The sequence below is a fragment of the Mustela nigripes genome, chromosome 3 (genome assembly GCF_022355385.1).
Source record: "Mustela nigripes isolate SB6536 chromosome 3, MUSNIG.SB6536, whole genome shotgun sequence".
Lineage (NCBI taxonomy): Eukaryota > Metazoa > Chordata > Mammalia > Carnivora > Mustelidae > Mustela > Mustela nigripes.
This window is the reverse complement of record NC_081559.1, coordinates 192,770,355-192,793,745: the sequence shown is the minus strand read 5'-3', so window position 1 is coordinate 192,793,745 and position 23,391 is coordinate 192,770,355. Positions and strand designations below refer to the sequence as shown.

The window sequence follows — 23,391 nt, the reverse complement described above, 5'->3', positions numbered from 1 at the left end:
ATACATATACATATACATATACATATACATATACATATACATATACATATACACACATGCACACACATGTGTGTGTGCGCACACACACACACACACACACACACACCCCAGACGACTCTTGGGGATGTGACTCTTGATCTCAGGTTTGGAAGCTGAAGTGCCACATGACATAGCAATTGCTTAAAAAATCTTAAAAATTTTTTCCCAAAACTATTGAAACCATCCATTCAATACAATATTCTGTGAAATCAAGAAGGCTACTGAAAACAAACAAACAAACAAACACAAAACAACAACCAACACAAGTATCTGAGAATTTAGCACCTTTGGCCAATCAAGCCACTTCCCTCTTGTAGGATTTCTTATTTCAGGAAAGGACAACACCCAGAACTCATGATGTTCAGGTCACTTTCCTGCCCCATGGCCCCAGAATCCATCACCATGCCCAGCGTGCTTTCCCTGCTGCACAGAGCTCTTGCATTCCCATACTCGTCTTACCCCAGGCACAACCCATCTGCATCACCGCCTTCTCTTGCCTCCTGGACAGACTGGTGTGTACATGCCTGCTATTTCTCAACACATTTTCCACCTTGCGGGGAGACATTAGGTAAGGGGGTAAGGGTGTGCAGAGGTAGCAAATTAAAGATATTATCAGTTATATCAGTCCTTCTTCTTGAGTGAACTTTCCTCTGGTTTCACGTGGTCTTAGGTTAAGCAGAGACGTACCACAAGACTGTAGAAACTCTGTGGCCTGGACCGGGTCTGTTCTCCTTGGTCTCCTCAAGCTTCTCTTCTTGCTACTTAGTGGACTTCTACATATCTTTTCAGATCTCGCCTGAGAAATGGGAGACACCTTCCTTTTTTTGGCTTTATAGAAGGGTAAAAAGTAATGGATCTGCTTTAAACTTTGTTTTTCTTCCTTTATTCTCCAGCATGCATCCGAGGATGACTTTACTTCTAATACAGCGTTGGTCCCATCTCCCAGGGTTGGGAGATATACGGTGTTCCTCGGTCATCTCTCATGGTTTAGGACTGGTTTGGATTTCATCTTCATCCCAAGTTATACGAGCAGGCCTAAATGTGTCTGTGGATACATATATGTTCTGAGCATTAATTTATGATCTTATTGCTCTGTGGCCACTTACATATCTATCCTAATTACTTTCTAAATGGCTTTTGCCAATTTCCATGCTGCAGGAGCACATGACAGCGGGACCCATTAGTGGGCAGGTCAAATGGGGAGTAAAGTGATGTCTTTATTTATAAGCGGATATACCAATCAGTATATTTTTTATTTTTTCTTATGAATATATTTTTAAGCTTCCACTTTTAAGGCCTTAAAAACCATTTTTCAGTATATGAGGTATATTCATTTCGCTATTATTAAAGTTGACTATTTAAAATGTTGGATAAAAATGTATCTTCCACTTTTATAACTTTGCTATTCACGTTCTTGTCCGTTTGTCTACTTGGTGTCATTTGTATATTAGTACTTGAGTTTTTGCATAATAAAGTTCATAACCCTTGGGAAATTATTTTCTGAAAATAAAAAGACACATATGCCTTTTTAATTTAGGTTACTTTTCTACAGAAAACATTTTAAATTTTACATATTCAGATCTGTTAATTTTTTCTTTGTGATTTTTTTCTCTTCTAGAAATTAGATAGCCAACCTTTTTCCCAGAGGTTTGGTAATATTAAAGTTTTATTTTCTTTGTTTTACTGTGAGTACCATTTAAAGTTTTACCTCTCTTTGCTGACGGATTTATCCTGTTGCATATGGGAAGGTGAGGTCCCAGAGTAATTTTATCGTCTCTAAATAGCTAATTATTTTTTTTCCAATACCTTCTTTGGAATCATCTCTTCCTTTGTCTAATATTAAATTCTTCTCCATAGTAGAGTTCTTGCCTAGTTTATTTTGTAATTCTACCTCTTACCTTAATGGGATTACCTTCTCTTTTACAATTCCATTTTTAAAAAAAAAAAAGATCTCAGAACTTACCAGAAAATGCCTATCTGTGATCCGTGTCCAGGGAAACCCTCCACAGTTTACTGTTCATAAAATGCCCTCCCGTAAGATGTCTAATCAGGCTATAATTAGTAAGCTTTAACACTGATTCCTAGATCACCTATGCATGATCTGTCCCTGTACACAGAAAGCAATTTTACAATCAATACAAAATATCACAGTGTTTCAAGGGGCTTAGAGAGAAGTCTGGAGTGAACCAGACTTGCCTCCCGATGTGATCTCTGATCTTTCACTTGCTGCTGTGTCACTTGGACAGATGGCTTTAACTTCTCTGGGCTTCAGTTCCCCCATCTGTAAAATGAGGATGGTAAGAAATAACTACCATCATAGGATAAGGCTCAGGGTTAAATGAGTTGAAAAATTAAACAACCACTCTGGAGAGCAGTACGGAGTTTCCTCTAAAAGTTAGAAATAGAGCTACCCTACAACCCACCAACTACACTACCATATTTACTCAAGGGAGGCAAAAATACAGATTTGAAGGGATACAGGCACCTTGATGTTTATAGCAATATTATCTATAATAGCCAAATTATGGAGAGAGCCCAAGTGCCCATCAACTGATGAATGGGGGGTGGAGGAGTAGTACTCAGACATCCCAAAGAATTAAATCTTGCTATTTGCAACAATCTGAGTAGAACTAGATTGTATTAGGCTAAATGAAATAAATCAGAGAAAAACAAATACCATATGATTTCACTCATATGTGGAATTTAAGAAAAATCAATGAACACAGGGGAAAAGAGAGGTAAACCATAAACAGACTCTAACTATAGAAAACAAACTGAGGGTTCCTGGAGGGAGGTGGCTGGGGATGGGCTAGGTGGGTGACTGACGGGGATTAAGGAGGGCACTTGTGGGGATGAGCACGCGGTGTTGTCTGTAAGTGATGAATCACTACATTCTATACCTGCCGCTAATGCTACACTATATGTTAACTACCTGAAGTTTAAGTAAAAGCTTTGAAAAATTAAAGGAAACAAACAAAAAAGTCGAACCAAATGTTACAGCCCCAGGTGGTCTGATGAAATCGTATTGGTTGCCTCCAAGTCAGAGGGAGATGATTTAAGACAATAATTTGGTCCAAAGGAGAAAGGATCAAGTATTCTCAACCACTGTCTACCAATGTGGGTGATTCTGGTGGGCCACAGTGAGGGTTGAAACCCTTGGTGGACACTGATGTGTCTGCTAATGATTTAGACCCTGCCACCCTCACCCTTTCTGGGAATATCTCTGCAGCATTTTCTTGCCATTTTCTAGTTGTTCAGATTTCACTACCCAAGTTTGAGTGAACTACCCACCTTTCCCCCACACTAGCCAGAGTTATGTTTTGAAGGTAGATGAAATTCTGAGTACCCAAGGCTTTGGGGAAGGGGTGGGGGTCAGGCATCTACTGGAGGGTGACCACCCAGGCATCCCAGCCCAATTTTTGACTCAGGATTCTCACCTATGAATAGACTTGCTCAAGTTCACATGCTAACAGGTCCTTGGGCTGGAATTTGAACCCATGCATTTCTGTACTTGACATACCACCTGTTGCTACGTGTTCCTGCCTCTGGTAGGTCTGGAGCCTCTACGCCACACCCAGAACTGGGGCTTTCCATGATCACTGCACGTTGTGTTCCTTTGTATATTCCCCTTTCAGTTTTCAGGCAATGTTTGTTACTTAAAGAAAAATCCAGTTTCTCTCTGCGGTCCCAAGGGGAACAAAAGGAAGGAAATTTGAGTTCAGCCAAAGCAAGGAGGTGTTCTCTTGCAAATGCAAAATCCTGTAACTCTGTTTTGGGTATGAAGCAAAGGTTAATACTAATGTTGTGGAATGTGTGTGGGAAAACCTGCTCTCTGCCAGAAACAGGAAAGGACTTTTGTCTTTTATAATAGCACTGCCAGAAAGCCAGAGCTCCTGAAGACACGTTTTAGCTGTCAGAGACTGTGCAAGTCAAGGAAAGTGCCCAGAGAGCTTATGAGGGAAGGAATTAAGTACTTTCCAGAGGCTGAGAAAGTACAAACATAAGCATTTCATGCAGGGTGTGCAAAGATGAATAGGGATTTCAGGACAGGGATGGGGAAAGATGCATGAAGTCCAGAAAAGAATGAGTACAAAAGTGTGAATGAGAATGGATGTGGAGTATTTATTGAGTATTCAGAAATCCTGTGTGATCGTAGCTCATGATCGTAGCCTGGGGTTTGTCTACCAGGTTAATGGAAAATTAACCATGGCTTTTATATTGGACCCTAGAGTCAGTTACATCTATTAAATGTTTCATTCGCATGCAGGCACTATTTCAAGCAATTTACACATATTGACTAATTCTAATTCTCAAGACAGTCACAGGGGATTGATGCCACTATTATCAGGGTGTCTTTACAGAAACTAATGCACAGAGCAAGTAGATAATCTGCCTTGTCTTACGTTTCACAGCATGAAGTGGCTAAAACAGGATTTGGACCCTCACAGGCGGGTCGCAGAGCCATTCTGCGACACAGTCACAAATGTGACTCCCTCCCTGCTGGCGTCACTGACCGTCTGGCTTTACCTGATCTGGGGGAACTGGAGTGTGTGTGTGAGGGAGGAAGCATGAAGGGCCATGCTGTAGCAGCCACGGTGGGGCCGGACTGGTCCCAGCCGCAGTGAGGGAGAACACGGTCTTCAACCCCTTGGGCTCCAGAGCACATCGGCCAGGCAGCCCAGGATGGATGCAGCTGGCCAACAGCTAATTCCTTCCAGAGAGTTATTCCTTCCTCGCCTTTCCTATCAGTCCTCCTGTTGTGCTTTGGAGAAATCCCTCATGTGGTGGTAAATAGCCCTGGTCTACGAGAGCTTGGCCATGTCCTTTCTGTCATCTCAGATTGCTGTCACACCTTGTGTTACAGTGACCCATAAAGACAGACTGAATTTGGCCATTTTATGGAAAATTGCCAGACAGAGAGGCTCTGGAAGGGCTGTGGAGAGTAATGCATTGTTGTACCCAAGCAAGAACATCTGCTTTGTAGATTAAGAGTTGGTGACATTCTTATGGTTTCCCTTCTGTGTCTAGATCAGCACATTATAGTCTCCATATTCTAATATTCTACTTCCTCCACAGTTGTCCTAGGCTCTGGAACTTGCAAAAAACTTCTAGCATATCTTTCCAAAATGGTATCCATATTTTCTATCTCAAGTTAGATGTTGTGCATGTGGCTTGTTATCTGTGGGGTTTTGTGTTTTATAAAGGCAGAGCTTGAGCCGAAACCAAGAAATGGCCAAACACACCCTTTAGGAAAATCCTCGTGGCTGCTCTAGCCCACCAGATAAGAGTGGCTTTCACACTTTGAAATGATTGGGAAAAGGTCAAAAGCATGCAATTTTAGGACATGTGAAAATTATGAAAATATACATTTCATGTCAAAAAATAAAGTTTTATGGGGCAGCCACCTGCTTTCTTGTGTATATTGTTTTTGGCCGCTTTCCTGCAGCACTGCTGGAGTTGAGAAGCTGTGACAGACCATACAGCTCATGATGCCTCAGATATCCACTAGCTGTATTTACAGGGAAAAGATGTCAGCCCTTGACCCAAATCGCTATTTCGCCTCTTAAGACACTGGGTTCCATATGGCAGACGAAAGTGTAGTGCTCTAAGTCCCTTTTTGTTGAACCTTTGTTTGTTGGCTTATCTGGTCCTTCTCCACTCCCAGCCCCACACAATTTACCCTTATGCCTTACAGAATAGCCCCTGGCTCACCGTCCCTAACAGATAGTGGAGTTCCTATCCATGTAGACTGCCCCTCCTGCCCTGTGGCTTGGACACTTGTCATCTCTGGTCATTCACCTCTCACCAGCTCCCATTCCCACCATCCATCTTCACAGAGACCCAAAGGAAGGCCATGAAAGGGGGGCACGCCACTTCCTGTCTGCTTTTGTTGCCCATCCCTGTGACAGAAACCATGGTGCTTTGTTCATCTGGGCAGTGGTGGTTCCAAACTGCATGTACAGATCCGGCTGTCTCTTCAGAGACACCAGTTGTCTGGTGAAACCACTGTCATATCTTTGGAAGCCCAGAACCCAGCTCTGTGGAGCCCCTGCTCTGCATATGGGGATACCGCACCCGTAGGGTCCCCTCCTGGAATGCCTGAGCTTCAGTGGTGTGTCTCCTCCAACAAACATCTACTTGGGTCAGTGCACTCTCTTGGGGCTGGTGGCAGCTTCCTGATGTTCTGACCTCCCAGATACCCTAGGTCTTTCCCTTTTTCAGTTCCCAAATGTCTCATTAATGACTGCTTTATATCAGATTTTCCCTGTTTAAATAATTGGGGGCTGTTGGTCTCATTCCTGGATCCTGAGTGATGTCAGCATTGGCCTATATAGTTAGTCTTTGTACCTCCAAAGCCTTCAGTTTGGTATCCAAGGCACCACAGGGCCACTCCATTATCTGTTTTATCCTAGTCTTCTTGCTTACTGGCTTCTCCTTGTCCTCTCAACCTCTAAGCTTGGTGCCTTCCAGAGCTCATGTCTCTATTTATTTCTCTTTTCCATCTCCCTGGTCTATTGGTGACTTCCTCTGATGTCATGGCTTTCAATACCAGCATGAAGCTGTTAGCTCTGACTCTGCTGTCTCACATAGGACTTCACCCCCAAGTTCCAGATTTGCATCCAGCTGCCTACATAGATGTGGAGATGTTTGATAGAAATGTCAACCTTGACATGCCCAACCAGTCTCCTGAGATTTCCTGAAACCTGTCCCTCCTGTGTGCCCCCTCCCCCCACCATCAGTAAATGGCTGCAATATTCTCCTTTTGATAGCTTTGTGGGATAGCATCCACTTGGTAGAGGACATGGAAATCCTGGGAGACTTCTTTATTGTAGGGTACACTTGAGGCCATATCCTTCTTATCTTCCCTTTGCCGTCCTCATTCTGTGCCTCTTTTTGGGTGGTCAGGACTTAGAAGGGATGTTATTTGAGTGAGGACCATGGGGACAGAGGTCAAGCAGATTACCCTATGTAAGCCAGATACTCTGGGGGTCCTGCATAGTAGAAAGGAACACAGTGGTGACCTGAGTGATTTCCATTTCCCCCAGTCCTAGACAGGGCAGCTCATTTGTAGAGTTATGGCCACTGCTTATTTCAGGATTTCCCTTTACTTGTCTGGTCTTTTAAAAATTTTATTTATTTATTTTATTTTTTAAAAGATTTATTTATATATTTATATATTTATTTAGTTAGTTTAGAGAGCAGGTGGAGAGGGACAGAGGGAAAGGGAGAGAGAATCTTCAAGCAGACTCACTGTTAGAGCACAGATGCTGAGGTGGGGCTTGATCCCACAACCCCAAGATCATGACCTGAACAGAAATCAAGAGTTGGTTGCCTAACTGACTGAGTGCCCAAATTTTATTTATTTTTCATTTTATTTATTCATTTAAAGTAGGCTCCATACCCCATATGGGGCTTGAACTCATGACCCAAGACCAAGAGTCAGAAGCTCTAGCAACTGAGCTGGCCAGGCATCCGCTTAATGTTTATTTAACAATTTACTGATATATAATTATTTCTACTAAAATTTTGCATTTGTAAAATGTGATCTTGGTTTGTTTGCCAGGATGTTGATGATTGAGTTAGGTGTAGGACTCAGGTCTTCTGATCCAATTGTTTGAAAGTGTTCTTCCTGTGTCTGTGTGTTCCACCTGCTACGGTGAAATTTCCCTGAAAGGCAGACACCAAATTTACATTTCTCTCCCATGTCTCATAGCATTGCTCAAGTACTAGTTGATATCACATAAAGAAAACATGACATGGCTCAGAAAATGTATCACATTAATTAACTGCTCTCCCCAAGTACTAGCCTTCTGGGTGTGAGTTCAGGTATGTGTGTCCCGTGTGTTTTGTGTATGTGTGTGTGGTGTGTATGTACATGTGTGTGCTGGGTGTGTGTGTTTTGTGCATATGGTGTGTGTGTGTGTTGTATGTATATGTGATGTGTGCACACCTGTGTATGTGGTGTGTGTGTTGTATGTATATGTGATGTGTGCGCACCTGTGTGTGTGTGGTATGTGTATGTGGTATGTATGTGGTACATGCATGCTGTACATGTGTCATGTGTTGTGTGTAGATGTGATGTGTGTGCCTGTGTAGGTGATGTGTGTATGTGCTGTATGTTTTGAATATGCAGTGTGTGTTTTATGTATGTCTGTAATGTATGTGCTGTGTGTATTATATGTATATGTGATGTGTGTGTGGTTTGTGTGTGTAGTATGTTTATGTAGTATATGTATGTGGCATGTGTGTGTTGTATGTATATGTGATGTGTATGCATGTGTGTGATGTGTGTGTTATGTGTGTATGCGCTGTGTGTTGTGTGCAGTAAATGTATGTGGTTTGTGTGTGTGTATATAATGCACATGTGTGGTGTGTGTTTGTATGATGTGTGACTATACCTGCACCAAGGAATGCATGACAAAGTAGAGGACTGAAGCCACTTTAGTTTGGCCCTGAAATTTCTGTTTTCATGATTCATTCCCACTCCTCAAGGTTTGCAGTAAAATACTGACTAAAATGGGTGGTAGGAATGGAGATCATCTTTCTAAATGCATAATTGAAGTGAAGCATATTGTTTACTGAGACTAATGGGATACTGAGGTGGCTCGGAACGGGGTGCGACTGTGGTGCGTGCAGGGGGAGGTAAGCCGACAAGGAGGAAATGAAGGAGAGCGGGGTTGGTGGCAGGTGCAGCCGATGTAGGGTGAATAATGAAACAACAGACCATGTAATTGGATGATGTGCTCTCCTTGCTGCTGGGGAATATTGCTGCAGACCCAACAGTGCACTGGGCCGAACCTGCCTGCTGAGTAAGGAAAACAGGCAGCTGGCAACATGGTGGAATTTTAGGGATGCTGAAAAGACCTTTCCCTTCTCCCAAAATGTATCTGATGCCATCTTATTGCTGTTGTTTATAATATTTTTCTCATAATCTTTCTATTTTACATTTTAAAAAAGATTATAAACTGGAGAGGTATTCTTCATTTGAAAGAACGCTAAGAGGCAAATGAATACTTTGGTTAAAACTTTTATTTTGTAGCACAAAACACAACATGAACCAATTAGAGCCAAAAAGAGTCATTTGAAAAGTAGTCAGGGTCTGTGTAGGACCCTGAATGGAAATGCAGAATCCAGAATCCTCTGGGGCTGAGGACTCGAGCCTATGCAGATGCTTGCTTTCCTTGCATATTCTTTGTTGTCTCTCCTCTGACCAGTTTCCTCCAAGTTTTAAATCAATTTTGGATGATCATGGCCATAAATGGTACCGAGGTTCTACATGTAACATGTTCAGGCATCAGTTAATGAATTCTGGTCAGGTTCAGTTTTAGCTTCAGAATTACGAAGAAAGCAGAAAGAGAGGACCCTGTTGAATCATGTATACACCCTTGGGTAAACCAGGAGTGGCCAGATTGGGTCATGTTGAACCAACAGTAGCGTAAACAGCAACTATGGGACTCGTGGGATGGGGTAGTTTCAAGGAAGGTCCTAGGAAATCAGACATTAGCTGTCCACTGACATAACAGAACCTTTTTCTACATTATGCTGTGAATGGCCATTTGGAAAATGCATCAGGGGGTTGCTCTGTTAGTTGGTGGTAAATAATTCACTCACTCGTCAGTTGTGGACCATCTTCCCCATGCTGATGTTGCTGGCTGCAGAGGGTATGACGACTTACAAGGTGGAAGTTCTCCTTCCAGAAAGTTTGTGATTGGGTGACTGGGCCAAGCCAGACAGTATTAAACAAGACTCTCCATTGTAAGTCTGAGTTTTCTCATTCATCACATCTGTGTGGTTATAATGCCATCCCCTGCCTATCTCACAGAGCCTTTGCTTTTTAAACTCTTAATATGCCTGCTTTCATTTTATTTTTAAATTAAAAAAAAATTTCTATTTATTGATTTGACAGAGAGAGAGGAAGGGAGAGAGGAGACTCCCCACTGAGCAAGGAACCTGATGCAGGCTCAATCCCAGGACCTAGAGATCATGACCTGAATTGAAAGCAGATGCTTAATCAAACTGAACCACCCAGGTGCCCCAATATGCTTGCTTTTAAACTATAACTTATCCAAAATCAATAAGCTACATAAGACATATACTCTCTCTGTGCATGATTTATATTTCACATCCATACTTAGAACATATCTGTGCCTTTGCATACAAGTCTTGAAGAGGGTGCTGGATTCTGGAAGAGCCTCCAAATTTGGAGCTACTAGATCTGTGCGTGTTGTGACAGGCATTGCTAGGACTGTAGCAGTAGAGCTGATGCAGTCAAACCTGGGTCAGGGGACTGATCACATATGGGCATTTCTGAGAATATAAATGAAGTACAAATTGAAATTAGAGAGAAGGGTTTCAGGGCTCTGAACCCAGGGTCCGGGGACAGGTATCAGCTAAGAAAGAGTATCAGGCAGGAAAGAATAAATCATGGCTCATGGCCATGCAGAAATGTGCACCAGCGAGACAGTGTGGAATCAGCAGAGAGTGGAGAGGAAGAGAAGCAAGAGGGCGTGCAAATACAAGGGCCCTGAAGATTATCTGCAGGGAAGTCATGTGTTTCTTCAACTGTGGTTTATCTCTGCCTATTTCATGTTTGAATAACTCCCAAGTTTTCTGGCCTGAGGCAAAATCCTCTATTTGGGGACTTGTCCATGCAGAGGTGTTTTAAAGAAGAGGTCTAAAGAAATAAAGAAATGAGTCACTGGCATGGGATGTGACTGTGGTGTGTTATTCATTCCCAAGCCAACACTTATAGAACATGGAGGGAAAATATCTCATAAAGAAGGAAGTAAGTCCATGGTCTCTGGCTTACACCAAGGACTGAGCATACTCATATACTCTCCCCATTCAGGAATGAATTCATTCACTTGAGACATAATATTGTACACCTAGCATAGTTCCTTCCTTGCTACATTCTGTGGATATACTCTCAGACTGGACAGACATGAACTCTGCCCAGTGATGACTTGTGGATTACAAGGCAGGCATTGAATAAAGGATCTCAAATCCTTGAAAGACCCGGAATGCAGCCAATACCAGGTTTGGGAAGGCTGTAATGAGGGGAAACAAAGGTGTTTGTTTGGGTTAGAGATTTATTAAAGCAATTGTATGCCGAACAGGTATTGGAGGGACCCTCATGATTCTGTTTCCTGATACTCATGCCTTAGCTGAATCCCCTCACATGAAGTGAGTCTTGTGACTTGCTTTGAACACATAGAATGTGCAAAGATGACAAGGCACTGTTCACATGATTATGGCATGTTATGTAAGACTCTGACTTAGTACAGTCTCTGGAATCTTATTTTCCTTGAGGGGGAGCAGAAGACAGCTGTCAGGATTCCAACAGCTACCAACAACCTGTACGAGAATGGGGGCATGTCCCTCCACAGTTGAGCTTCTGATAAGCACGCAGCCCTAGATGATACTTAGGGAGACCCAGAGCCAAGGACCCAGCTAGCCCTGCCTGGATCCCTGACCCACAAAAAACAAACAAACAAACAATGGGAGTTATTTAAAGCTGCAAAGTGTATAATAATCTATAATGAAACTATAGAAAACAGACACATAAGTCTGTCTAACTCTGTACAAGGCACTGGTACCAGAATTCAAGAACCCCTACCCATTCTGCCTGGTCCTGCTCCCTGCATGCCATCACAGCCACAAGGGGTAGAGAGGGTGGGGGGGGGGACATTTGCCCATAATGCAATGGAAAACCATGGGAGAAGCAACTATTGTTTTCCAGTAACTCAGAAAAGGGAGCTTCAAACCTCCTTTGGGGGTTTTATAGGCTTGTACCATAAAACACGTGAGCCGAAACTTCCAGGGTGAGATGTTGAGCCCCCTCTAGGGGCTCGGGCAGAAGGCACAGCACTTGAAAAGCTTGTCTCGCCTATAAAACATTACACCTGGGACCTTCCATACCACACAGACTTCATCACCCTTTTCAAGGAGAAGAAACCCTAGCCATCTCAGAGAAGAAAGAAAATGCACAGCCTCTCTTAACGGAATGGCTGTGTGTATTAAAAACAAATAGAACTACTTGATTATTCTCCACTCCAGTCTCTCCCCTCCCTGAGTTACACACCTTTTGCCAATTTATGACGGTGTCGACAGAATTATTATCTAGCTAAAATTACCACCACCCACAATGGGAATTTCTGCTGTTATAAAACAAAAGCAAATGCCAAAAGGGGGAAAAGGAGCTTTCGAGAGGGAAGGACTTTTGCATCTCTTTTCTGGCAATGTTCTTTTTATGCTAATATCTCATAGTTTCCTACCTTAATGGCCCCATTAACTGCCATGAGAGTATTTGCAAGAGAAAAGTGGTACCTGGAGATGAAGATATAAAGTTACTAAGTGCATTTTGAGGAACAGAGACGATTTCTCAGTAAAGGAGTTAATGTTCCAAAGAAAGCTTTGTTTATCCGACAGACTTTATGACTGTGCGGTTTTCTTCACTCAGCACCTTAATTCTCCACCACCATAAGGCTGTCCAGATGTTTAAAATAAAAAGCCCATTTGGGTATTATCAGAGATTACTGGGAAGAGATAGGCAGACATGATGTTTAGCTATGCAACATAAATTCCCCTAGCACGTGCCATCTACCGCACTCCATATCCTCACCCCCCTGAAAGACTGAACTGGTAAATCATAAAAACGAGACACGGGGCCCAAGCACAATTTACCTGCAGCCAGCTGCCGTCACTCGAAGGAAGGGGTGGAGGTGGAGATGAGGAGCCTGAGCGGCACCGCGGCACCCCTCCCCTCCCTGAAGGCCTGGGGCGCAGGCTTCCTGCTCCCAGGATCTCATTCCTAGACCTGACCTTCCTTCCGTCATCACATCAGCCTCCTTGGGTGCATATTCTGTTCCAATCATCCTTGTCAGTTTGTCAATACCTTGCCAGCAGTCTTTTCTTCTTCTTAGGCTTTGATTTATTTCATTCTTGTTGCCTGCTGGGCCTGTCCAGTTCACCTCTGCCAGCTAACAAGTTACTCACCCTTTAGAGTCCTACTCCAGACCCGCGACCCCTTCAAAGCACTCCCATGTTAGAGCAGCCCCCTGACTCTCGCTATGAGTTCTCATGCTCTGTCGTCTGGGTCACCTGCCAGGAACAGACATGCTGCTCCTCTGGCTATGGTCATTACTAACTCCTCTGCAAGACTGAATGTCTTGAGAACAAGGCACTTGGGTTTTACGTTGTGTAGTCCCCAAAAAGGATACCAGCCTTCCATGGGCCCAGGACAGTGTTTGCCTTGGAGTCCGGACAAATGTTTGCCATGTCAGTGATTTTATAGATCATCTGTGATACTGTAATCATGAGGGGAGTCCTGTTGGTTTTGCTTTCTGGTTAAGGGCACTGAAACCAGTGCGTGTAAGTGTTTCTCCTAGGGTCACATAGGGGACAGCAGAGTGAGATGTGAGTCCAAGGCACGGCTCCATAAACATTGCCTGGTGGGACCTTCCCAGACCTAGCACAGAGCCTGTTGCACGGTGAGTGAAAATGTTCATGAAAACTTTATTTTCTCCCCTCTGGGGTGGTACAGCAAGCCATCAGTGGTTTTTATCCCTGCCTGGTCTCCTTGTTCTTGTCGGCAAGTGAGTTTCCCCCACTTGGGAAACAAAGAAGTTTCCCTTCTTTGGGTTCTGGCTCTAATATTGCTGGGGGCAAGTCACTTGGACACTTTTGGGTCTCCATTATATCAATCAGTAAAATAGGGGGACCCACCTTCTTATGTGATGGTGAATGCACATTGACGCCAATGGGGACCCACCTTCTTATGTGATGGTGAATGCATATTGACGCCAATGACATTGTTATGTGTATAATATGGAACATGATAGAAAAATGTCCACAGGGGAAAGTAAGAGAGAGGGAGACATGTTGAATGTTGAACATCTTGATGTTCATTGAAGAGACACATTGTTTCTTGTCAGAGCGGAACGGCAGGGCCCATCAGCTCTAAGATGCTGCTCTCTGGAAAGACTTGGCGAGGAGTCCCTTCTCCTTCATCCTTGGTTGACTTGTTCATGGAACGGGCAGCTCACCATCTTGTCATTACAGAACATGCCTGGTGGACAGAGATCTGTGTGGATACTGGGAAAGAACAGTTCTAAAAGAAAACACACATTTCAAATAAGTTGGCTTATTTATATTCATTTTTATATTTATAAGTTGGCTTATAAATTGGGGTTCCAGCCCAGGTCTCCTTCCGGCTAGCTCTGTGATTTCTTAATCTCCGAGCTACGTCTCTTTAAGCAGTGAGGAGTGGTCCTTCTAGCACTAATATTCCACGTGTGGGGGCCCTCACAGCAAGCAGTCCTGGGGACTCTTTCTTTGCTACTTTTTCACAAACAGATGGCCAATAATGAGACTGCTCCCGTCCCTTACCTGCAATTCCTAATTATACAGCATAAATACAAATTTAGCTTTAATTCAATTAAGTGGTAATGAGGTGAGGAAATAATACTTAAACATATTACTATAGTTCGGGTTGGTAAGCAATGGACAATATTTGTGTTCCATTAGATTCTATGTGGTGTTTTCAAAATCTTTAAAAATGCCCTCAAAACACTTTGGCTGTAATAGCCTATTAGAAGCAGAGAAAAGTGCTCAGAGAACAACAAATATATACATTTTAGAGGGACCTAAATTTAAGTCACTTTAACAATTTTTTTAGACTCTACCAGGAGCAAGGTACCAAAGAGTATTTTATATATTTTTATATTGCATAACTATGAGATATATATCATATATATGTTATGTAAAATATATGTATAATTCAAGGTCTTCACATCACATGCTTCCTGTGTATATATTTATTTTAAGATAATTATTTACAATTTTAAGCATAATAATATAAAATGTTAAATTATACTGTATATTAAAATGTAAAATATTAAAAATATTTAACACACACACACCCATATGCAATCAGTTAAATGGGGCATCACCCATGGTTATGGGGCTCAGGGGTGTTACATCTATTTCCTACTCTTCTGAGGCTTGTTTTCTTCAGTTATAAAGTAAATACATTAAAATCTACCTTTTAGAATATTCACCTCCTTTGTGTTATGAACAGGTATCTAACTCCAGTTTTCTGTGAAAGTCTCTGAAGCCCATAGAAAACCCCAGGACAAACCTTTGACTGACCCAGTATTGGATGAGTGTCGACCTTTGGTCCAGGGACTGAGGTCTGGAGGAGCCATGAGGCAAGGAAGATGCCCCTTCCAGGGTGTATAGAAACAAAAACAGGTATCTAAAATATGATGCATTTATATATTAATTTATCCAAGAAATCATCCCCGAGCATCTACAGATAAAGCGCTAAGTGAGGAAGCCCCCACGGAATGGTGTAGATCGTAGATACAAGAGTCAGGCTTGTGACTGGTCCTCCCACTGGCCTTCCAGAAGCCCCACCCTAGACTGAATGTGATCCTTTAAATCCGTATCTCATGGGCGTCCGTGCCCATGTGGCCCAGGCAGCTCACATCTTCCCTCTGATACTCTCTACCTGAATCTCCTTTTGTCTTTTCTTCCTCTATTCCTTCTATACTGTTTATTTCTTTACCTGTTTTATTTCCTAACCTAGGAGAGTGTAAACTTCTGAAATAATAGGCAAAATGTGTTTCTCATCACTCTTATATTCCCTTTGTATAGGACAATGCCTGGAACATGGTAGAATTTTGGTGCACCTTACTGAATGTGCAAGAGAATAAGAGAGAAGGAGGAAGTAAGCATCTGTCCTGTAGATGAAGATGCTTGGGGACAGACTTACTTCCAGGATGGACAGCATGGTTTGCTGGTGTTTTGTGCCTATAGAGTACCTTGGACATTTGAGACAGGAAATCTCAAGAACACTTATCTTGGCGTATTAGCTCAGGTCAGAGGACGGGAGCATCTCTACTCGATGCCAGATTATTTTCACAGAATCTTCCTCTTGCCCAGGACCCCTCCAGGCCATGGCGCATAACGAGGTGGGGGTCACACCTGGGTCTCCCAGCGTGGCTCCTGCCCAGTTCCACATTTCTCTGCATACCAGGCATGTTGTCTCAGAATCTCTGCTCTTCGACAATTTTTCTTGTGAATGGTCTTGCTTCTGTTCTGCCACCACCTTTCCTCGTGGGAATTATCAAAGTGTTGACTCTTTTGTTTTTCTATTTTTTGCCAACCCAAGGCAACACCATGATGAAAGCCCAGGGTGGAGATGTTCATACACTTAGCACATAACCCCAGCCGTGTCCTAGATGCTGGGATATGAAGTGGTTGAGACTACGGGATCTCCAACCTCATGCTGCTCCCTGTTTCTTCTTCTTCTCTCAGGTGGAGTGCCTTGGGAATGTCCTCTTTTTGCATAACATTGGGCTTTAAAAAATGAATCTAAGTAGGCAGTTCACTGCCTTATGAAGTTAACTCCATTAGTTATTAGTCTCGCCATAAGTCAAGACAGAAGGATTGTTTGTAAAGGATTGCTATTGAGTTTGCTGTCACTGGAATAAATCACTATTGACCTTTCCACTTTTAAGAATTTAATGAACTTAGGAATGGAAATTACCTACAGAAGTAACAACTGTAACCTTGGTTTCTATAATTAAATCTCACTGTCATTAATGCTCACTCTTTGACATGGCAGGGGTCACCGCTATTAATACTAATGAATCAGACCAAGGTAGAAAAACTGGTAGAAGAAAGTCTAAATGGACCCAATTTGACATCAAACAACAAATTCTAAATGAAAATTCCTTGTAGATAGGAAATACAGGGAGACAGAATGGCATGGAATTGTATCAGACTTGAGGGTAGTGAACTGACATTTATTATTCAACTGTAGTTTCTTTTAGGCACCATATACACTGTATAAAATCTTCCTTGATCATTATTATATACCTGTGAGTAAACAGTCAATATCTCTACATAAAACTGAGGAGACTTGGAGGAGATATTTGCAAATATCTAATCAGATAAAGGGCTAGTATCCAAAATCTATAAAGAACTTGTCAAACTCAACACCCACAAACCAAAAATCCAGTCAAGAAATGGGCAGAAGACATGAGCAGACATTTCTCCAAAGAAAACATATAAACAGCCAATGAAATGGCCAAATGAAAGAATTATCAACATCACTCACCATCAGGGAAATGCAAACCAAAACCACAGTGAGATACCACCTCACCCCAGTCAGAATGGCTAAAATTAACAAGTCAGGAATCAACAGATGTTAGTGAGGATGCAGAGAAAGGGGAACCCTCTTCCACTGCTGGTGGGAATGCAAAGTAGAGCAGCCACTTTGGAAAACAGCATGGACGTTTCTCAAAAAGTTAAAAATAGAGCTACTCCATGACCTAGCAATTGCACTACTAGGTATTTCTCCAAAGGATACAGACATAATGATCTGAAGGGCACCTGAACCCCAAAGTTTATTCTGGCAATGTACACAATAGTCAAAATATGGAAAAAGTCCAGATGTCTATTGATAGATGAATGGATAAAAAAGCTGTGTATGTATGCACAGTGGAATATTACTCAGCCATCAGAAAGAGTGAAATCTTTCCATTTTCAGTGACGTAGATAGAACTAGAGGATACTATGTTAAGTGAGATAAGTCACTCAGAGGAAGACATGTATGATTTCACTAATATGTGGAATTTGAGAAACAAAACAAATGAACGTAAGGGAAGGGAAGGAAAAATAAAATAAGATGAAAACAGAGAGGGGGCCAGCCATAAGAGACTCTTAACTATAGGAAGCAAACTGTTGTTGTTGGAGGGGAAGGGGGATCAGGGGATGGGGTAACTGATCAGGGGGATGGGCATGCAGGAGGGCACGTGATGAAATGAGCACTGGGTCTTCTATGCAACTGATGAATCACTAAATTCTACCCCTGAAACTAATAATACCCTACATGTTAATAAAAAGAGACGAGGAGACTGGAGCTCAGAAGGAAAAATTAATATGCCCAAATCATTTATTCAGGCAACAGTACTTCTCTTGTACTGAAGACCCACAATATTCTATCAGAAAAAGTTACAGTGATACCTAAGGCAGATTTCCTGCTTTGTTATTTATTTCATTTGATTTTTTAAAAATATTTATTTATTTACTTATTTATTTGAAAGAGAGAGAGAGAGAGAGGGCGAGCATGAGTGGGGAGAAGGTCAGAGGGAGAAGCAGACTTCCCATGGAGCTGGGACCCCAATGCGGGACTCAATCCCGGGACTCCAGAACCATGACCTGAGGCAAAGGCAGTTGTTTAACCAACTGAATCACCAGGCACCCTCCTGCTTCGTTATTTTAGAGAAAGAACACATACCTGTTGGTGTGAAGCTTAGACTTTGCTCAATTTGCTTTGAGCAAATTGAGCAAAAGATAAAGGCTTTATCCTTAAGATTGGAAAGCTGGAGTTTCCATATTCTGCCACTTTAGTATCTGTTACTGTGAAAAGGAGTGTGGTTCCTCTGGAGGTGCTGATGGAAGGAGCATTAGTATGGATAAAAGTGGACTCTTTCAGTTTCAAATGACAGTGAAGTGGTCTTAGACTGACTAGAACTACCCTATGACCCAGTAAGTGCAGTCCTAGGTATTTACACAAAGAATACAGAAATACTGATTTGAAGGGACACGTGAACCCTGATGTTCATAGCAGCCTTATCAACAACAGACAAATTATGGAAACAGCACAAATGCTTCTTCAGTGACGAATGGATAAAGATGATGTGGTATACACACACGTAGTGAAATATTACTCAGCCGTCAAAAATAATGAGATCTTGCCATTTGCAATGACAGGGATGGAGTTAGAATGTCTTGTGCTAAGCAAAATAAATCAGAGAAAGGCAAATAGGATTTCACTCATATGTGGAATTTAGGAAACATAATATATTAGTATGAGGGGATACATTAGAGAGAGGTAAACCATAAATCAGGTTCTTAATGGTAGAGAATGAAGGGAAGGTTGCTGGAGGGGTGGTGGGTGAGGGATGGGCTGGATGGGTGACGGGGATTAAGGAGGGCACTTGTGATGCACTGGGTGTTGTAAGTCAGTGACAAATCACTAAATTCTACACCTGAAACTAATATTACACTGCATGTGAACTAACTGGAATTTAAATAAAAACTTGAATCTACAAAAACAGAAACAGAAACAAACCAACCAGGTTAGGTAGACTGGAGAGTCACTATAGGTTTGAACAAGTCATGAAATAATACAATAAGCTAAAATAACAAAAGTGAACGGTGGGCTATATGTGTTCAGTGTATGGACATTTTTCTGTTTCTTGCTGGAGAACACTGAGGTCCCAGCTGCTACCTTTGTGGTCCCAGAGGGCTGTTAAAACCTTTCACCTCCCCAACAGAAATCCCAAGAGCAACTCTCAATGGATCAATTAGGTCACCTTAAGTCAGTGTCTGTTCCCAAGGTGGATGAACATACTCTTTGGCTAACATATATCATATGCTCTGCCCCTGGAACCAGAGATAGTTACTTTACTCAGAAGCATACGGATCCCAAAATGGAAGTTAGTGGATCCCAAAATGGAAGTTCGGGGTTGAAGAAGTCATTCTGAAGAGACAACTAAGTCATGTCTATGCAAATATGATTCTTTGTAATCTACATGTGTTAGCAATATTGTCCATTTCTGGTTTTATTTTTACTGTTACCTCTGGGGCTGTTATGAATGTGATTCAGTTAAAATTTTCATCTTACAAGTTACGGAATAGATGCCCAGGGAAGTTCAGTGATTTGTTTCTGTTCACATCACTGTTTTGTTCTTTTTAATATTTCTTAACATTTTCCCCAATATAATATGAAAAACTTTGGGTGCATTAACCACATGCCAGGGTTGGGCTAGGCATTGATGTCACAGCTAGTTGGATTCATTCTTATTTCTTTTTGAAATAAAAACTACCAATAGTATTGTTTACTTTAAAATTTGAAAGGAAGGGCTGGGTCTGGTTTCACAAGTTCCCGTGCCCAGGCTGCAAGGGCAATTACTAGATATTGTACAGTTTTTCCTCAAAGTAAAACGCAAGGGGAAAAATGGAAACATTTAATTTGTAAGACTGTGACAGACTGTATTTTTCTAAAAATGGTTTCATTATCTCCCATCTTGCCTACTCTTTTGGATCATGGCCTTGCCATCTCCCTCAAAAGTGGGGGTCTCTGCATCCACCACTTGGAATCAAGCCCTGGCCAGTAGAATATTATGGAAGGGATGCTGCGTCAGTTCTGGGGCTACTTCTTGCCTAGCCCTGGCACATTCTGCTTCTCACTTCCTGGGAGCCAGGCATGGTGGTGCTGATGTAATATTTTATGGGTTTGTGTGACTGAATAATGACACGTATGTACCCTGTCCCTACCCTAAAGTCCTCTGTGTTTATTGCAGTCCTCCCTTCTTACTGAAAGACCTGCGGATCCCCTTACCCAAGAATTCAACACTGCCACAGGATGCAAACAGCAAGAGGTTCTTTATTGTTACGCAGGCGCCTGCGGGTGGTCAGCAGCTCCTGCTAGCTGAGCACACCTGGCTGGGGTGGTGCAGGATTTTTATAGACAGGTACGTACAAGTCCTGGATGGGACGGGGCCGATTGGCTGAGAATTTGTACATTTGAAAAAAGGCATACTTGGTGTTAACAGATTGGCTTTGGAAGACCCCCCACGCGCGAAGAGAAAGGCGGGAAGGGGAAACAAAGAGGGGAAGTTTGACCTTATTACTCAGCAGAAAGACATCCTGTCTACGTGACTATGCAGCCCCCTGTCTACGTGACCTACGAGACCATGCAGCCCCCTTGCCTGCGTGACCATGCCTCGGCTATTAGGAGAAGGTATCTTGTTCAAACAGGAGACAAGTGTCATGCCCTAAAAGCCAAGCAGTTACAGAAAGGCAAAAGAGCAGTTACATTGAATTCAACCCTGGGGGAAGGGTCTTTTCACTGCAAGGGGAGGAGGGGTACTCTTACACAACAAAAGAGCAGTTAATTCGTTAACAACGGGGGTGGGGGGGGGCGGTGTGTGTCTATCATTACCTGTAACCCATGGCAACCCCTGGTTGTTTTACTCCACAGTTTAGCTTTCTCCTGAATGCCATGTAGTTGGGATGGTAGCCTTTTGAGACTGGCTGCTTTCCCTCAGTCATATGCATTTAAGGATAGGCCATGTCTTTTTAATACTTTGATAGCTCCTTCTTTTCTAGAGGTGAATACTATTCCATTGTCTGGGCACACCACAATTAGTCTATCCACTCACCTACAGAAGGACATCTTGACTCCGTCCAAGTTTTGGCAATGATGAATAAAGCTGCTATCAACATCTGTGCACAGGTTTTTGTGTGGATCTAAGTGTTCAGCTCCTTTAGGTAAATATCAAGGAGCCCAATTTCTGGATCATATGATAAGAGGATATTTTTTAAATTTTTTGTTTAAATTCAATTAATCCACCTATAGTCCATCATGAGTTTCAGACATGGTGTTCAATAATTCATCAGTTGTGTGTAACACCCAGTGCTCATCACATCACGTGCCTCCCTGACACCTGTCACCAACTACCCCGCCCTTCCACCCACCGGCAGTATGTCCAGGTTTGTAATCAACTCCCGTTCTCTCTTCCAAAGTGGCCGCACATTCTGCGTTCCCACCAGCTCTGAATGAGAGTTCCTGCTGTTCCACGTCCTCACCAGCCTTTAGTGCTGTTGGTGTTTTGGATTATCGCATTCTAATCGGTGTGTACTCGTATCTCTTTGGTATTTTAAAAGTCCCCCATTCTTAAACCAGAGATAATAATAATTCGTATCTTAAAGTTTTGAGAGGGGAATTAAACCAGACGAACCCCACTTATCACTTAGAAGGGTTTCTGGCATTTAGTAACTGTTTCATGAATGTTGGTATAGACGATGTATTATTATATGGAAACTTTGTAACTCTGTTGGTTCCCAGAAGTCCAAATCTCTCACCATGTGACTCTGTCCCCTCTCAGCTTCACCTTCTGGCAATGTTTGTACCTTTTACTGCTGTTGCCCGCTCCTGCCTTTGCTGAAGCTCCCCCCTCTGCCTGGAATACCTCTTCTGTTTGCTTCGTTAACTGTGACGCTTCTTTATGTCCCGACAAGATGCCTGCTCCTCACAGAAGTGTCCACTGACTCCTGCTCCCTGGGCTGTGGTAGCAGCCTGCCTTTGCTCTCCCAGGCTGCCTCCTGACTTTGCTCTGAAACTGCACCGCAGATGCCTGCCTGGCTCCCTGTCCTCATGTTCCCTTTACAGCATGGGGACATCAAGGGAGGACAAGAACTCTTCTTGTGTACCTTCCCATCTGCAGCATTTGCTAAAGCTTCTGGTATGCTATAGGTGCCAAGAAACATTTGAATATTCAGGCATGTGTTCAGGAAGGATGAGGGGAAAGAAGGAGCAAAATAAGGGAGAATAATAAATAAGTCAATCAGAGAAAGACAGTTATAGGATCTCACTGATAGGAGGAATTTTAGACAGAGGGTCATAGGGGAAGGGAGGAAAAAATAAAACAAGACGAAACCAGAGAGGGAGAAAAACCGTAAGAGACGCTTAATCTCAGGAAACAAACTGAGGGTTGCTGGAGGTGGGGCCGTGGGGGGTGGGGAGGCTGTGAGATGGACATTGGGGAGGGTATGTGCTATGGTGAGCATTGTCAATCGTGTAAGACTGATGAATCACAGTCCTGTACCCTGGAAACAAACAATACATTATGTGTTAATTAAAAAAAGAATAAAGGAGAAAAAGAACATAAACAAAAGAAATTCACAAATAAAGAAGTGAGAAGACACAAAGAAGAAAAAACATCTCTGGAGGAGGAATGGGAATTGTCTTACCCCTGCAGAGAGACGCGGTGGAATGTCATGGTCAGAGTATATTAAATGACGAAAAGAAACAAGGGGCAGTTTGCTGCCTGCCTACTGAGTGTGAGGTGTTGGGGGAGATCTGGAAGTCATGGAGAGGACTTCTACCCCTTTCCAAGAGCCCACAGACTCTATGGGCATGGCTTGACAAAGGCATGGCTTTCGCTTCGTTCGGTTCAGGTTGCTATAACAGAGAATCATAGACTAGGAGGCTGATAAACAATATATTTTTTTTCCCCGTCTGAGAGCTAAGAAGTTCAAGACCAGAGCATGGACAGATTCAGTGTCTGGGGAGGGTCCACTGTCTCATTGGCTATTGGCACTGTGGTCTCACATGGCAAGAGGCAAGGGATCTCTCTGGGGTCTCTTAATAGAGGTCCTAATTCCATTCATGAAGACTACGCCCCTGACCTAATCACCTCCCAAGGACCCCCACCTCCAAATCCCATCACAACGGGGTTACTTTTCAACATATGCATCTGGGGGGACATAGAC

The 23,391-nt window shown here is 42.7% G+C and overlaps 1 long non-coding RNA gene across 1 annotated transcript in view; it reads left to right on the top strand.

The window, feature by feature from the left end:
* LOC132013293 (uncharacterized) overlaps positions 1-22,535 on the top strand; it is a 24,323-nt gene extending 1,788 nt beyond the window's left edge. The window contains exons 2-6 of the long non-coding RNA XR_009402977.1: positions 20,418-20,588; positions 20,670-20,857; positions 21,226-21,387; positions 21,643-21,750; positions 22,005-22,535. This is a non-coding gene — a long non-coding RNA (uncharacterized LOC132013293). The remainder of the gene's footprint in view (positions 1-20,417; positions 20,589-20,669; positions 20,858-21,225; positions 21,388-21,642; positions 21,751-22,004) is intronic.
* Positions 22,536-23,391: the final 856 nt, after the last annotated feature.